The sequence below is a fragment of the Castor canadensis genome, chromosome 1, assembly GCF_047511655.1.
Source record: "Castor canadensis chromosome 1, mCasCan1.hap1v2, whole genome shotgun sequence".
Classification (NCBI taxonomy): domain Eukaryota; kingdom Metazoa; phylum Chordata; class Mammalia; order Rodentia; family Castoridae; genus Castor; species Castor canadensis.
The window spans coordinates 190,669,242-190,684,861 of NC_133386.1; the positions used below are offsets into that span (position 1 = coordinate 190,669,242).

The 15,620-nt window shown below is 37.0% G+C and overlaps 1 pseudogene; it reads left to right on the forward strand.

Annotated features, from left to right (window-relative positions):
- The first annotated feature begins 12,042 nt into the window (after positions 1-12,042).
- On the forward strand, positions 12,043-13,260 carry LOC109702218 (serine/threonine-protein kinase Nek4-like; annotated as a pseudogene).
- Positions 13,261-15,620: the final 2,360 nt, after the last annotated feature.

Sequence of the window (15,620 nt, forward strand, 5' to 3'; positions counted from 1 at the left end):
TGAAACTCTACCTCCACACAACTCTAACCCTACACTTAATTCCTCAGTTTTCTTGGTCCCATGGAAATACTTAGACAGACAGCCATTTTTAAAGTGTAGGCCTTCCTATTGGGCTCTGTATATGCACTGCTATGCTATAGGAAAGTGAGTGGCACCATCTTACTGCAATGACTACTTTGAAACCAGGGATTTGTTCCATTTCCACCTTATGGGCAGGAAGCTATTTCCTTCAGCCAGTCATGCTAAATCAAGTCCTGCAGCATGTGTTGAAAGTGTTTTATGGAGGAATGCCACTACCGAATCAGCCATTTATGCTACATATGTAGCAGACATTAAATTTAACACCGTGATGTGGAAATCTCCAATTTATCATATATTCAATGCCACCAAGGGACCCAGTTCTTACACCAAGATTACACTAGAGGAGGAACCTGTCTACACTTGTGATGATGCTATATAGACATCATTCCCTCAAATCTTCTTTTCCCCATTGATCAAACAAGAATTTGGAACTGAGAATGAACAGGGTGAGGACAATGAGTATGAGGACAGTGAGCATAAGGATGATGAAGGGGAGGAAGGGAGTGATAACTTAAGTACCCCAAGCACTCTCACAACATTACCACAGGATATTCTTAGAAAACCTATACCAAATTTTGCTCCCCCAGAAGGCAGGAACACTTCATATCTAGACTATCCCAATGAGCCATACAGGGACATATGCCCAGAAGCAGCTAGGAATAAGAGAATCCCATGGTTCATACAAGAAAATGATACCAGGATAGTAGAGTGTGTTGCTAACTTCCCAAATTTGCCATGTTATGGAGCCTTACACTATTACCATGGCAGTCCTTATGTGAGCACACCCAAGGTGACTAACCTGTCCTTCCCACATATTCCAGCATGGATGGACATATTCCCATTGGGTATACACCATTGGAGATTCCCAGTTATTTTAACTGAATTACTGGCCACAACCATTCCCACAAACAGACCCTTCTTTTGCAGCTCAAACACTGACCAATTAGGAGACAGACTACACCAGCAGGAAGAAATTAAAATTACACTAAACAGGAATTGGTATTACAAGACCACTATTATTGTGTCTTGGGATTTCTTACATTGGTAAACACTTCCATGGATTTACCAAAGCCAGAAGAGGTACCTGAATATGATGCACATCTATGGAGTGCTCACCGCAAACTGGGTAATGATACCACAGGAGTAACCATAATGTCATTCCTGTGTGCACAAAATTTTTCATACCAAGACCTTTCCAATGATACTGCACTCCACCAGATAAAATTGAATTCTACCACTGATTCTGATACAAATGTAAAAAAACTTACAATATCTCTGGCATCAGCTTATCCAAACCTATATTCTCTATTAGCTGAAGTAGATTTTGGCATCAAAACAACCTATAAATTTTATAACAGAACAGAAGATGGTAGTATTACTGAAAGTGTGGCCAGTTTCAAATTTTCATTTCCCATTTTTCTGAATAAGGCTTTCCACATTGCCTTCTTTAATCATGCAGGGCAACCTGCAGACACCGGTACTGCACCCAGAATGGCATTGTCTCACCTTGCAGGAAAAAGGAATTTAACAGTGTATGCCTTAATGAATAAGACCCCGTTCTCAGATATACATAGAAAAGGCACAATCCCAAGCAATTTAGATTGTGATATTCCAACATATATACATAAAACTCAATATATACCTAAACAAGCCTTACCATACCAATCAAACATAGCTGAACAACCTATCCCACTAGACTTAGTAACACCAGCTGCTAAAACTATTATGCTTAATGCTCAAAAGTTAAATTATAAATGGCTACCAGGGCCAATTAGGGATATGACAAATTGAACAAACATTACATACTATGAGATGAGTAGTTATGTGTCACCTAATTACACCTTAGATGGTTTGATTAACCTCTAACTAAGTTAAGAAATCTTCTTGAGCAAGACCTCTCTCTCAAGTTAAGCCCATATATAAAACAACACAAGCCAACAACCATACATTATGGTGGTGGTCCAATGCAGGGATGTGCATGTAGGAACTAACTAAAATACACCATTATGGTGTTCCATATGCATTCTCCTTCCTATTACCATGGAAAGGAAGATGGCATACAATGGACTTTGTAGCCCACAAACCTAGATGGAGAAATGATACATCCAGTGCAATGCCAACAGAAGGAATACGAGCTTCTATGCCTGGATATGATTGGGATACAATATACCATTTAGAAGCTTCATTTAAAAAATGTTGGATAAAAGATTTCTTAGACACACCATGTGTATTGTATAGAGAAGGCTGGAGTAAGACACTTAAATTCTACTCTGTACATTATAAACCAGAGGTTCTCTTTGCAACAAGGATACCAGAAAATACTTCTGATATACATAGACACATCATCTGGTGAGAACCCCCGATGATTTTACCATTGACTTACACATCTTTAAGAATATTGCCTAACCCCAGGATAAGAAAGCTTATTCTTACACTAAATCTCAATAATATGGTGCCTAAGGAAATGAAATGTAAAGGGTTAAAGCTACATACCTTTACATATGGCCTAAATCCACCAAAAAGGAAGCCCTTACAGTTTTTTATGGCAGGTGTCATTGCAGCTGTGGTAGCAACTGCAGTAATGACAACCTTAACAGCACCACTTTTTATAGCCCTGGTTGACCTGAAACAGGTTGCTAAACACCAGGCTGAGGCAATAGAGGCCTTGTCAAGAGGTCTGAGTCAATTAACACAAATAGTAGATCACTTACAACTAGAAATAGAGTCCATCAAGAATGCTGAGCTTTAATCTGACAAGTTGGTAATAGTAAGATTTCAGTGGCTTAAAGAACAATTAATCCTGCAGGATCATGAAATAGAATGCCTTAAGGACCAACAATCCTTAGATGCCATGATGGATGAAATTAGGATATTGTTCCAAACAGGTCAAGGAAGGGAAGCACTGCATTTTAAAACTATATTAGATGACAGATACCATTCAAGTTGTGTAGCTGGATATTATGAACTACATCTCTTACAAATTTTCTTAGACAATGCAGTTTTAGCCCACTACACAATGACAGTACCAAGAAAGTTAGTAGATAAATTTGTAACACCACAATCCACACTTTAAGTAGTGGATGATAAATCAGTTAATACTACATAGTTTTATCCAAGAGACAGAGCAATACCTATCACACAAAACATATATATTATATCAGAACCCATGTTGCATACTGTACATGAATTAGACTTAGTAATAACACCCCTTAGAGATACAGCCACTTCCCTAGGGAACAATATATTTTTAGTATGCTCTGGTGATAATCACACCATACAGTATAGGTACAGAAATATGTCAATGATTGATAATGAGGCGCAGGACAAAACCCATGATACCTCCATTGACAGAACTCAAGAAAGACCAAAAGGATGCATTATCCTAGAGAATGCATACAAAATCAATGTCACCTTCAAACACCAGCCAAATCCAATTTTCAATAGTACTACTTATTCGAGACAGGTTTGGGATAGGAGATGTTTTAGCAAGAGAAGAAGCAATGGTAAAGGAAACCAATAGACAATTAGATATTATGAAGGACTTGAAACATAAAAATCCAAAACAATTTGCAAACATGAATGATGCAGTCCATAAGGAATTTAAACACATGGACAAACAATTGATAGGAATAAAGAAGGCAGTGTACTTGGCTGAGACAGATACAATGGCATTTGTCCACCATAGATATATACCCTCTCACTGATCAGCAGGAGATGTGTTAATAAGACTGGTGAAATTTGACATTTCTTGTATCACCTCTTGGATCCTCTTTAGGTGGCTAAGAGATATATGGCACTATGCAGTGCTCATACTTATATTGGTTATAGCAATGAAATTACTTTCCCTACATTGCAGGCATTCTCAAAAGAAAAGTGCTGATTCAGCAATTTGGAAACTAATTGCCCACAACAATGCATGGCTTCTATGCCCTTGATTACAAATACATGAGTAATGGGAGGAAATGTAACCCCCAGACTGTTGGAAGATATTATTTTAAAGAAATAACTGGAAACCGCCTCTACTACACACATGCAATGCATACAGATGCTCTCGTGGTTATTAATAGGATGTTAAGGTTGTATACTAATGATGAGTGTAGATTTTGCAAGGCAAGATTTGCGACATATAATGGCCAGCAACAGCAAGATGCATACAAAGAATTCATGAAACACATCTTAAGACATGATCTAAATCCCCACAACACTTACGGGCACAAGCGCCACTACCAAGCAGTAGGCACCCTCCTTACATTTTGGATAAGTGTGCACCTCTCACAATGAGAGCACTTCACTTTGGCATTATATGCTTCATAATCAACCTGAAACACTCTTGCAATTAATAGAATCCAAGCGTTACTCTTTTGAGCCAACCACAGATAACCCCGTAGTCATCCAACCATCTTTGGAGGACATTACTATCCATGCAATTTTTAAACCAATCTTGATACATGCACTCAAACAATACCTTGCATTCCTTAATTGGAAAGAATACTTTGACACGTATATGAAAAACAAAATCATAGAGTTAAAAACCCATTACAGAAGACATATGGAATGGATTTTTTGTTCATATTGCAGGACTGAACATCCAATAGGACAACACCATAAGCACCCAGTGAACAATACACTCAATGCTTAATCCAGAAATAACTAGTATAGCCTTAGAAATAACATTTTCTATCAAATACACACTCCTCATTCTTATAGATATAGATTTTATAAGCTTTGGTAAACAATGCTGAACGAGCTCTTCCTCACTCTATTCTTCTATATAGTAGGACTAACATGGGGATATTTGGCAGGTTCCTATACCACAAAACACACAGGCCCATCACACTTTTTACCATCATGCTTACAGTATATTCTATTCATTACTTGTGTTAATCCCCACACACCAAAACAAATACAAATAGGCCAATGCCCCACACTACAGTAGATACACAGCAAATAATCACACAAGAGACAACTTCTTCTGGACAATGAACACCTTCAACATCTCAATAACCAGAAAAAGCCCTCCCCGACCACCAATCATATGTGATCCACATGGACAGCCCATTGATCCAGCGGAACTAGGACCCACCTTCAATTCACCTTCAATGTGTGTCATCATTTCCAGTGCAGGAACCTTATGCTATTTGGCACTTGGGACCATCATCAATGGACATGAGACAATCTTCAGACTCAATGCTGGGCCTCCACAACCCCAATCAGATCTAGGACCAGGCACCAGTGCAAGAATCATCAACAATCAACTGAAGGCCATAGACTTCAAGGATGTCAATAATACTACAGTGGAAACCTGGACATTGGTCCAACTTGGCAAAAGACACAGCACCAGCTTGCAGACTGGGGTCAGGGGGGCATTTACACCATTCCCCCATCAACACAATGGACTGCATGGACATACTTACAAGAATAGGCTGCAGAGGAGATTCACTCACATCCACCAACTACAGGATTTCTCACCTTCTTCTTTGTTTCCCACTTCTGCCCGGTGGTGACACTTGTCCATTTCCACATGTACAACAGACTAACCACGTGTTACTACTGGGTGAATGAATGCTATACAGCATCCCACTGGTTGGGAAAAGGCTTTTTATTGCAACTTTCACATGGTCACAAAAGGGGAATTGTTCCCTTTCATGATGCTAATTAATTTTTCCAGTTTACCATGGAACTCATCACCAAGGCCCTACGCTGAAGACTAGGACCTACAGGACTCATGGCGGTGGACTGTGGTGAGCACATATAAGACTGTGTTAAAGTATGAAAAATTGTTGAAATAAGAAGTATTAGCTAGTGTGTGAGAGGACTTAGAAGCTAGCTGGAGTGTGACAGGCTGATATGCTAATAAGCCAAACCTAAAGTGGTAGCTGATATGCTAACAAACCAACCCTAAGGTGACAGTGTGGATAACAGAAGTGGTGAGGTCACCACAGTATATATAAACTCAGGCCAGAACCCAAAGCCTTGCTCGCATCCTTGCCCATCTGAGACCACGTTGTCAGAGTCCATCCAAGACCCGGACATAGAGGCAGCTGTTGCTTGTGAGTGTGCCCCTTCTCTTGACGACCACTGGGTGTCGCCAGTGAACCATGAAACTGGACCTGCACTGAAGGAAGCTGTGAGGATCCCCTGGGGCCCAGATACACCCCCTCACTGGCTGAGAAGATGTCACACAATGAGTGAGACTGGGGGAAGGTCTGAGTAACTCCTGGCTGGCTAGGGTAGCACAGACAGGTATTAGGATCCACAGGAAAGTGCCATGTGAATTTGTTTGAATAAAAACCCTGTTCTCTGAAATAAGAGTCTCTGAGTACTGTCTCTTTGTACTGAATTGAACCAATAAGCACTCTTGACAATCATCAATATTTTTTATTGTCTTATAATAAAATGTAGTATTAACAGGTATGAAGTAATATCTCATGGTTTAATTAGTCATTTACCTGATGATTAGTGATGCTGAACACTTTTTCAAGTAACTACAGACACTTAAATCCTCCTTGGAGAATGCCTATTCAAGTCATTTACTCATTTGTTACTATACATTATTATAGTTTTTGCTATGCCATGTTAGTTCTTTGAAAATTTTGTATATTAGCCTCAAATCAGATATAAAGTTTGCAATTGTTTTCTTCTATTTTATTGGCTGCCATTTTACTTTGATTACTCCCTTTGCTGTACAGAAGCTTTAGAGTTTAATGAAATTCCATTTTTTTGTTTTTGATTGTGTTGTCTGAGTTTTTAGTGTCATATTCAAGCAATGTTTTCTCCTTTTGTATCTTAAGTCCACATTCTTTGCCCCACTTCTTTCCCATAAAGTTAACTCTTCTAAGGTCTTTGGAACTCTATCTATTCAAGAGAATAAGTGGCTTTCAAACAAAAGTCATGGTTCTCTTTCATGTCACATTTGTTTATTTGAGAATAGTTCATACTATTCTCCAAAGAGGACAAAAATGACTTCTATTTCTACTCAGTTGAGATAGTTTTATTTAATTTTCTTATATAAAGCCTCATGAAAAAAGAAGTAAAAGGATTTATATAATGTAATTAACAGCAAAAAAGGGATTCCTTTATTTCTCTATTTGGCTAAATATTTGAATTCTGTATTTAATCTAAACTCAAAGACTAGTTCAAGCTTAACACTTAAGCATGTATGTCCAACTAAGGACAAGATAAATTACCTAGTAAATGAAAGACCACAAAATCTCCACTTTGTAGTAATTCTGTATCTTCAGTGGATCCTCAGAAATAGAGTTTATTTATAAGAAACTATGGGGTATGAAAAGAAATTTATTAATCATTTAAAAGTAAAAGCTATAATGTCACATTAAACAAAGCACATGTGTTTGACTAGCCATTCATTTTTTACTTTATGTGTTATTTTCACCATTAAGGGGTTGTTAAATATTATATGTAACAGAAATAATATTTAAAATCAATTTTTCTACCTGACACAGGGACAGTAGTGGCCAATCCTCCAAAACTGTAATCATTATATTTCTGTTATTTATAAGTTATCCAGCCTAAACTCTTTTGGTTTAGTGGAATGAATGGAGACCTTTTTCTCTTTCCCATATAGAGCCAAATGCACTAAATAGTGTGAACACACAACTTCATGCTACAAAGTTTTTAATCAGCATATATTTCCAAAACAGGTACATTAATATTTAATTAATGAATCTGACATAATCTTTAAAGTAGCTTAATGGATTTCATGCTTATGGTAGTCTTCTATTAATTAGCAATAAAGTTCCAATAAAATCAATTTATTTTTGGTACTGTGAGTTAAACTCAGGGCCTGCACCTTGAGCCACTCCACCAGCCCTTTTTTGTGATGGTTTTTTTCAAGGTAGGGTCTTACTGACTATTTGCCTGGGCTGGCTTCTAACCTCCATCCTCCTGATCTCTGCCTTCTGAGTAGCCATGTCACTGGAACCACTGGCACCAGATTAAAATCAATTTTAATATTAAGTCTAAGTATTATTAATATGGAGGAAGATAGGGAGTTGTTATAGTAGAACTCTGGAAAAAACTAAGCAGTTACCAGAGTTTGGTAAAGAAATAGCAGAAATTAGTTTTTGGAGGGAAATATCCCATGGTCCTTGCATTGCCCTTATATTCCCTGCTGAAATTACACCAGATAAAAGTGTTGATAGGTTACATGTAATGTGTACACATGTACAGTATATTTGTCACAAAAATATCATCCATCTTTATTCCACAGATACTCATATTCTTTCTTACTTCTCAATGCGTTTGTTAAAATATTCCAATTTTGTTTGTTTTATTTTTATTGAAATTTAATTGCAAAAGCATTAAGAAACTTATTTCATAGACTGTAATTTTCTCATATTTCTTTGGAAGCTTACAATATTTACTGCATGAAGGCAACAATTCTTTCTCTATTTGATATACTATGTTCCTTGCTTCCTGATTTTATAATGTTTGTCTTTTTCAATAATTTTTGACCATGTTAAATTATTTAAATTCATGAAGAGGATTAGAAATGCATGTTGTTAGGCTTTGGTGTTTTGGTTAATTTTTTGATCAGTGATTAGTTGAGGCTAAGCAGAGACTAATATACTAGTCCCTACAACATCCCAAAATTTAGAAACGAAAGCAAATAATTGAAAGAGTACAAGAATTAAGATGCACAGATCACATGAGCAAAAATGAAATGAACAATAAGCTGATAGTAGTTGTTTGAATTGTGTATTAAGCAGATAATGTACATTAACAGCTTGAAATAATACCACAGTACAATAATATGATAATAAAAGTAAAATTAAATCAAATAATAAAATCATAGCTTTAAATTAATGTGTAAAAATAATTTTGGATTTGGCTTGTTAAATAAAAACTGACATATGCATCATTTTCATTGGAACATGAAGCATACTAATTCATACATTTTGTATATTTAAATATATATAAACAGAAAAGGTACACTAAAATATAGCATAAAAGATAAAAGAGGCACATCACTGTAGGATACTTTCCTTTAATGGGACTCTCAGGACTGGAAGCTGTTGTGTATTGGTCACTGAGCAAGTGCTGAGTGAGTATGAAAAACTAGGTCATTACTGTTCACTACTAGTACTTTCCAAAGCAATATACTTAGATTGTGTTAAATTTATACTTTTTTCTTTAATAATCAATCTTAACATAATAATTTTTTTTACATCATGAACTTTTAACAATTTTTAACTGTCTCTTCAGAATAGCACTTTGCTTAAAAGACAGAAACATTATATGACTGTACAAAAATATTTCTTTCTTTTCTTTATCCTTATTATATAACCATTTTTCAATATTATGTGTTTTAAAACTTTTGTAAAACAACTAAGACATAAACATATACATTAACCTAGTCCTGCACAGGGTCAGGATCATGAAAACCACTGGTTTTCACCTTTACTTCTTGTCCCACTGGAAGGTGCTCAGGACCAATAACACACCACCTGTGATGATGACAATGTCCTCTGCCCTCTAACAGATCCCTTCTGAAGGAACTGCCTTAGGCTGTTCCTGAGCAGGCGCCACTCTTCAGGAATACAACCACCAAGGTTTTCTTGGCTCGTTTCTCTTGCATTGTAAATTTGTTTAAAAGCAGATCATGTGTTATCAACATTATTCTCTATTAAAGAAAACCTTTCCATGCTGGAGTCCACGTTTTGAAGGAGCTTATTAAGGTCTGCAAAATATCTGCTCAATTCTTTCTATAAATTTTTGGAATGTTCTTCTTTTGTCATCTTTGCAGTTTCTTTTTCTTTTGTGTTCATAAGCAACAGGAATTTTTTAGTTACAGTTTATTCTTATGAGTCCTCCATCACATATGTGGCCTGCTGTTACCCAAATGCTATTCAGTGTTTGGCTATAATTAAAATAAATAAAATGTAATTTATAAGTTAAGTCAGACTCATTAATACACTGGTAAGAGAAGCAGAAAAGTAAAAAAAATTCTAGGGTCAAAGAAGCCATGATAAATTAAGGTTTGCTTAATTGCAAAACAAAATATTAGAAGCATTACAAAAATGTAAAATAATAGTTTGGATTTTGTTTATCAAATCCTTATGAACAAATTATATATTACAGAAAAGGACTGTTTTTCAAAATCATCTAAAATGGTATGTTTAGTTGGCATTAGTCAAAAGGAGCAAATAACACATTTATAAAACAACTATAAAGACATGTCTATGGTTGAATTTTTAGAAAACTAAGAAATGTAATGACATTGGTTGGTTCCCCCTAACATCACTGGAAAAAGTGATGAAAAAGGAAGATGAGCTTACTCAGTGTAAGTAGCCATAGATCTTCTGAGTGTGTCTTGAAAAAGAATTTTCTTTCCTGTAGTCCCAACTGCTGTGAATAAAACACAAGACCTCACTATGGGTTTGGCTGAATTATAATAAATGTTGGACTGTTAGCCTTACACAGTATTCACTGTTAAAAAGAAAGCACTGGTTAGGAAAGAATGAGCACATGTGGGAAGACCCTAATAAAACTGGTGGTATTAAGCATCTAAATTATGATGAGCCCCTCTTAACAGTGGAAGATGTCTCCTTCACCATGGTGGAATTGCCCTTGCCACTGTGAGAAGAGGCCTCACCCCTGCTGAAGCCTGCTTCTTCACCCTGGAGCCAGTGATCTCCTATCCTTAGTGTTAATGGCATCACCTGCACACACTCTGGTCACAGCATCTCTACCCACTGTGGTGTCTTCTGCATTGCATAAAAAATGGCAATTGTCTTCCTGAGGCAGCTACCAGGAAAGACAATGTTAAATTCTCTGATACAGCATTTTGTATACCCCACCACCCTTCTTTGATTTGAGACTCATAACTAAATATAGCTATCATGTGTCCTCTAGAGGTAAAGTACAAAGTGTTTTCCATGAGAAATATCACTATGATCCAAGAAAACACCGAGTTTTCCAAATTGTAGGAACAGAAATCTGGATAACCATAAAGGAATAGAGACAAAGACTTTGGGATAATGTTAGAAGGAAAATGAACCCATTATAGATTCTTCATTTAATAGTGTTAACGTAGGGATGTTGTTAGTCATCTTTCTTTAGTGTGCCAAGATACCTGAGGAAATCAATTTAAAAGAAGAAAGGTCAATTTTGACTCACAGTTTGATGGATTTCACTCCATTGTCAGCGGCCCCGTTGATTTGCACATGTGGTGACACAGTATATCACCATTGAAGCACATAACACTGGAGACCTGCTCACCTTATGCTGACTGAGAAGCAAAGTTAGAGAAGAGGCCACAACGCCACCTTCTAGAGCATACCCCTAATAACCTGACCTCCTCCAATTAGGTCTCACCTAATAAAGGTTTCATCACCTCCCAAACGTGCCATTCACTGAGGACAAAACTTTAATATAAGAATTTTGGGGGACACTTCAGATCCTAACTACAGCAACAAGTTACAAAGAACTATAAGAGGTTTTTTTATTTTTTGTTTGTTGAAAGAAACATGGAACAAAAAGATGTCTCACTGTGGAGCAACTACACATGTAGATGAAGTGTTTCAAAGTCTTAGGTAGACTGGAACGTTAGAATGGATTTTTCATTAAAGATATAATAACATATAATGTTAGGGTCCAGAAGACGTATCTTTCACAATTAGAGATGGAATTAAAAACAGAAGTTAGAGAAGAAAACACTGAAAAATTAGACATAGTTAAAATTAACGTATCAAAGTCAAAGGACACTAGTAAGAAAATTAAAATCCACAGAATGGGAGAAAAATATTTGCACTTCATATTTTGAATAAGGCTTTCACATTTAGAAGCTTAAAGATCTGGATGTGTATGGCTGCAGAGTCATGGCGGACTGAGCCTCTGTGCTACTGCTGGGTCCTGGCTACCTGCACAGCCCACCACTGCAGCCTCTCTAGTAGGAGCAGTTCCTTCCTCAGTGATCCCCTTGGTTAATGTGCTGCTGCAATGGTGTCTCCACAGGAGACCTGTGCCAGTAACTGCCCCAGGCCACCTACTGACTGCAACCTGCGGGTTGTGGGCAGGGTCAGCAACAGGGGTGACAGTAGTGAAGCACCAGTGGGACTGCAGACAGTATTGTCATAAAAAAAAAACTGAACCTCCGAAATATCTCTAGCCAAGAGCTCTTGTTTCAGCTGACCCAAAACCAAAGGACTGGGATCAAGTTGCTGGTGAATACATTACAGAAAAACAGAGCAGAACACACCCAGATTTACAGTCACACAGCTCTGCATCTGAACTTTCACTCTCTCCACAGTGACAGCAGCAGAAAAGAGAAAAGACTGAGCACAGTGAGGAAAATAGCCAGTTCCAAGAGGCACCCCATTCAACTGTTGCCATCTCATCCCACTGTTGGAAATGTGGACATCATATCAACATAAGAAAATGCTGAAAGTCAAAGTAGACTAATCCCTGGGTCTGTGAGCAATTCAAAGAATAATGATATGTCATCATTAAAGGATTGACAGTTACCAGTCAGAGAGAGAGAAGGCAACTGAAGCAGCCTCAGGAAAAGTTGCTTCCCTCAGTTTCCTTCAGTGAGGAGAACTCTGAGTGCAGCTGGTCCAGGGAAACCCAGAAGGAAGGTCAGCCCACTCCTGCCTGATGGTTCTCTTCTGACTGTAACATTGCTCAGGAAAGGAAACTGATATACTGTCTGTCTGAGGATGAGTTAAGTTCTTCTACAAGTTCAACTGATCAGTCTGACAGGTATTCCAGGGACGGGAAAAGTCATACAAATGAAATGAGTGACTTGGTACAGTTGAAGAGTCATACCTTTAAACTGAATTCCAAAGACAGTTCTGAAGATCTCCCTGTACCAAATCCAGTGTCAGAACTCAAACTTCATCAAAAGTATCGGGACACACTGGTACTTCATGGAAAAGTTGCAGAGGAGGAAGAGGAACTGCAGTTTAAAGAGCAACTCCAGCTATCATGCCAGGTTCTGAAAAGATCAGTAGAATCAATGAGGTCATGAGAGCTGATGTGATCAGGGAAATGGCATTCAGCTTTTAGAACAAGTGTATGGTCTTTTGGAAGAGGGGGATGAATTTCGGAGAGAGGTATGATTACAGGAACACGTGGGTGAAAAGTGTAAAATTTACACTTTCATAACCAGTGAAATCTCTCTGGTTGAAATTTTTTGAAGAAAATGTGAACTTTTGAAAATTTGAATCTACTGCCAGAACTAAAGACTTATTTTTTTCAAAGTTTTTTCACTTAAAAGCAAGCTATTATAGTTGTTTAGAGGCCATTGGTCACCCTTTTATGTTTCTCCAAGGTTTTCTTATTGGAAAAAAATTAGAAAGATCAGAGTAATATAAAGCAAGTTTACAAAAGAAAAGAAAATAAATTCTTTGATGTTCATTCTTTCTCTGAGGAAAAATGTCACATGTTTGGTTAGTGTTTACTGAGCCTTATACCAACTTTATAACTAGAACTTTACCTTTTAATTTCTTTATTTTTTAATTACTTGCTTTTTAATTAACTTGAAAATAAAGCATTGGAATGCAAGGATTAGATTGTACTATAGTGATAAAAGTAACAGGGGAAATAAATGACATTTCCAGTAATAAACCTGCTATTGTTAGTGACCTTAGAGAGTAGTTGATACATATTTTTTTAAAGTCAATTTACTATTCTGGGAACAGATTGAAAGAATACAAATCTGTATTTCATATTTGAGTAATTGTTTTCCTTTGTTACATATTGATGGACTTCTAACATTTTATTTTCATTTAATATGAACCTCACAGGGTGTGCAAGAATTGAATAAGTATTTTAGCTTTGTAAGTCATGTTTTTATACATTAATTTTATTAAATTTATTTTCTATCAATAAAAATATCCCCTTCTAATTAAGGAATTTGCAAGTAAAGTCCAGGTCCTTTTAGTTATATTAGATGCAGTAATGTTTTTCTCCTGAAGTTTATCTTCATGTACATGAAGATATTGTTCGCATTTCCATGTTTTAAGTGTATGATTATATATCACATATTTTATTCATTGTTTAACATGAAGTAAAACCTATCTAAGAAGTAGTTTTTATAAAATAAAATTGTTGGTCAGTTAAAAAAAAAGAAACTATAATTTAATACCAAAAATACAAACTACTCAATTTTGAAGCAGGCATAGGACTTGAATAAACATTTCCTCAAAGAGGACATACAAATGACCAATAAGCACATGAAAGATGTTTAACACAGACAGCTATTAGGGAAATGGAAATTTAAACCACAAAGACATGACACTTTTGGCACAATTAGGCTTATTATTTTTATTTTTATTTATTTATTTATTTATTTTCATTTTTCTTTTATTATTCATATGTGCATACAAGGCTTGGGTCACTTCTTCCCCCTGCCCCACCCCCTCCCTTACCACCCACTCCGCCCCCTCCCTCTCCCCTCCCCAATACCCAGCAGAAAATATTTTGCCCTTATTTCTAATTTTGTTGTAGAGAGAGTATAAGCAATAATAGGAAGGAACAAGGGTTTTTGCTGGTTGAGAGAAGGATAGCTATACAGGGCATTGACTCACATTGATTTCCTGTGTGTGGGTGTTACCTTCTAGGTTAATTCTTTTTCATCTAACCATTTCTCTAGTACCTGATCCCCTTTTCCTATTGGCCTCAGTTGCTTTCAGGTATCTGCTTTAGTTTCTCTGCGTTAAGGGCAACAAATGCTAGATAGTTTTTTAGGTGTCTTACCTATCCTCACCCCTCCCTTGTGTGCTCTCGCTTTTATCATGTGCTCATAGTCCAATCCCCTTGTTGTGTTTGCCCTTGATCTAATGTCCACATATGAGGGAGAACATACGATTTTTGGTCTTTTGAGCCAGGCTAACCTCACTCAGAATGATGTTCTCCAATTCCATCCATTTACCAGCGAATGATAACATTTCGTTCTTCTTCATGGCTGCATAAAATTCCATTGTGTATAGATACCACATTTTCTTAATCCATTTGTCAGTGCTGGGGCATCTTGGCTGTTTCCATAACTTGGCTATTGTGAATAGTGCCGCAATAAACATGGATGTGCTGGTGCCTCTGGAGTAACAGTCTTTTGGGTATATCCCCAAGAGTGGTATTGCTGGATCAAATGGTAGATCGATGTCCAGCTTTTTAAGTAGCCTCCAAATTTTTTTCCAGAGTGGTTGTACTAGTCTACATTCCCACCAACAGTGTAAGAGGGTTCCTTTTTCCCCGCATCCTTGCCAACACCTGTTGTTGGTGGTGTTGCTGATGATGGCTATTACAACAGGGGTGAGGTGGAATCTTAGGGTGGTTTTAATTTGCATTTCCTTTATTGCTAGAGATGGTGAGCATTTTTTCATGTGTTTTCTGGCCATTTGAATTTCTTCTTTTGAGAAAGTTCTGTTTAGTTCGCGTGCCCATTTCTTTATTGGTTCATTAGTTTTGGGAGAATTTAGTTTTTTAAGTTCCCTGTATATTCTGGTTATCAGTCCTTTGTCTGATGTATATTTGGCAAATATTTTCTCCCACTCTGTGGGTGTTCTCTTCAGTTT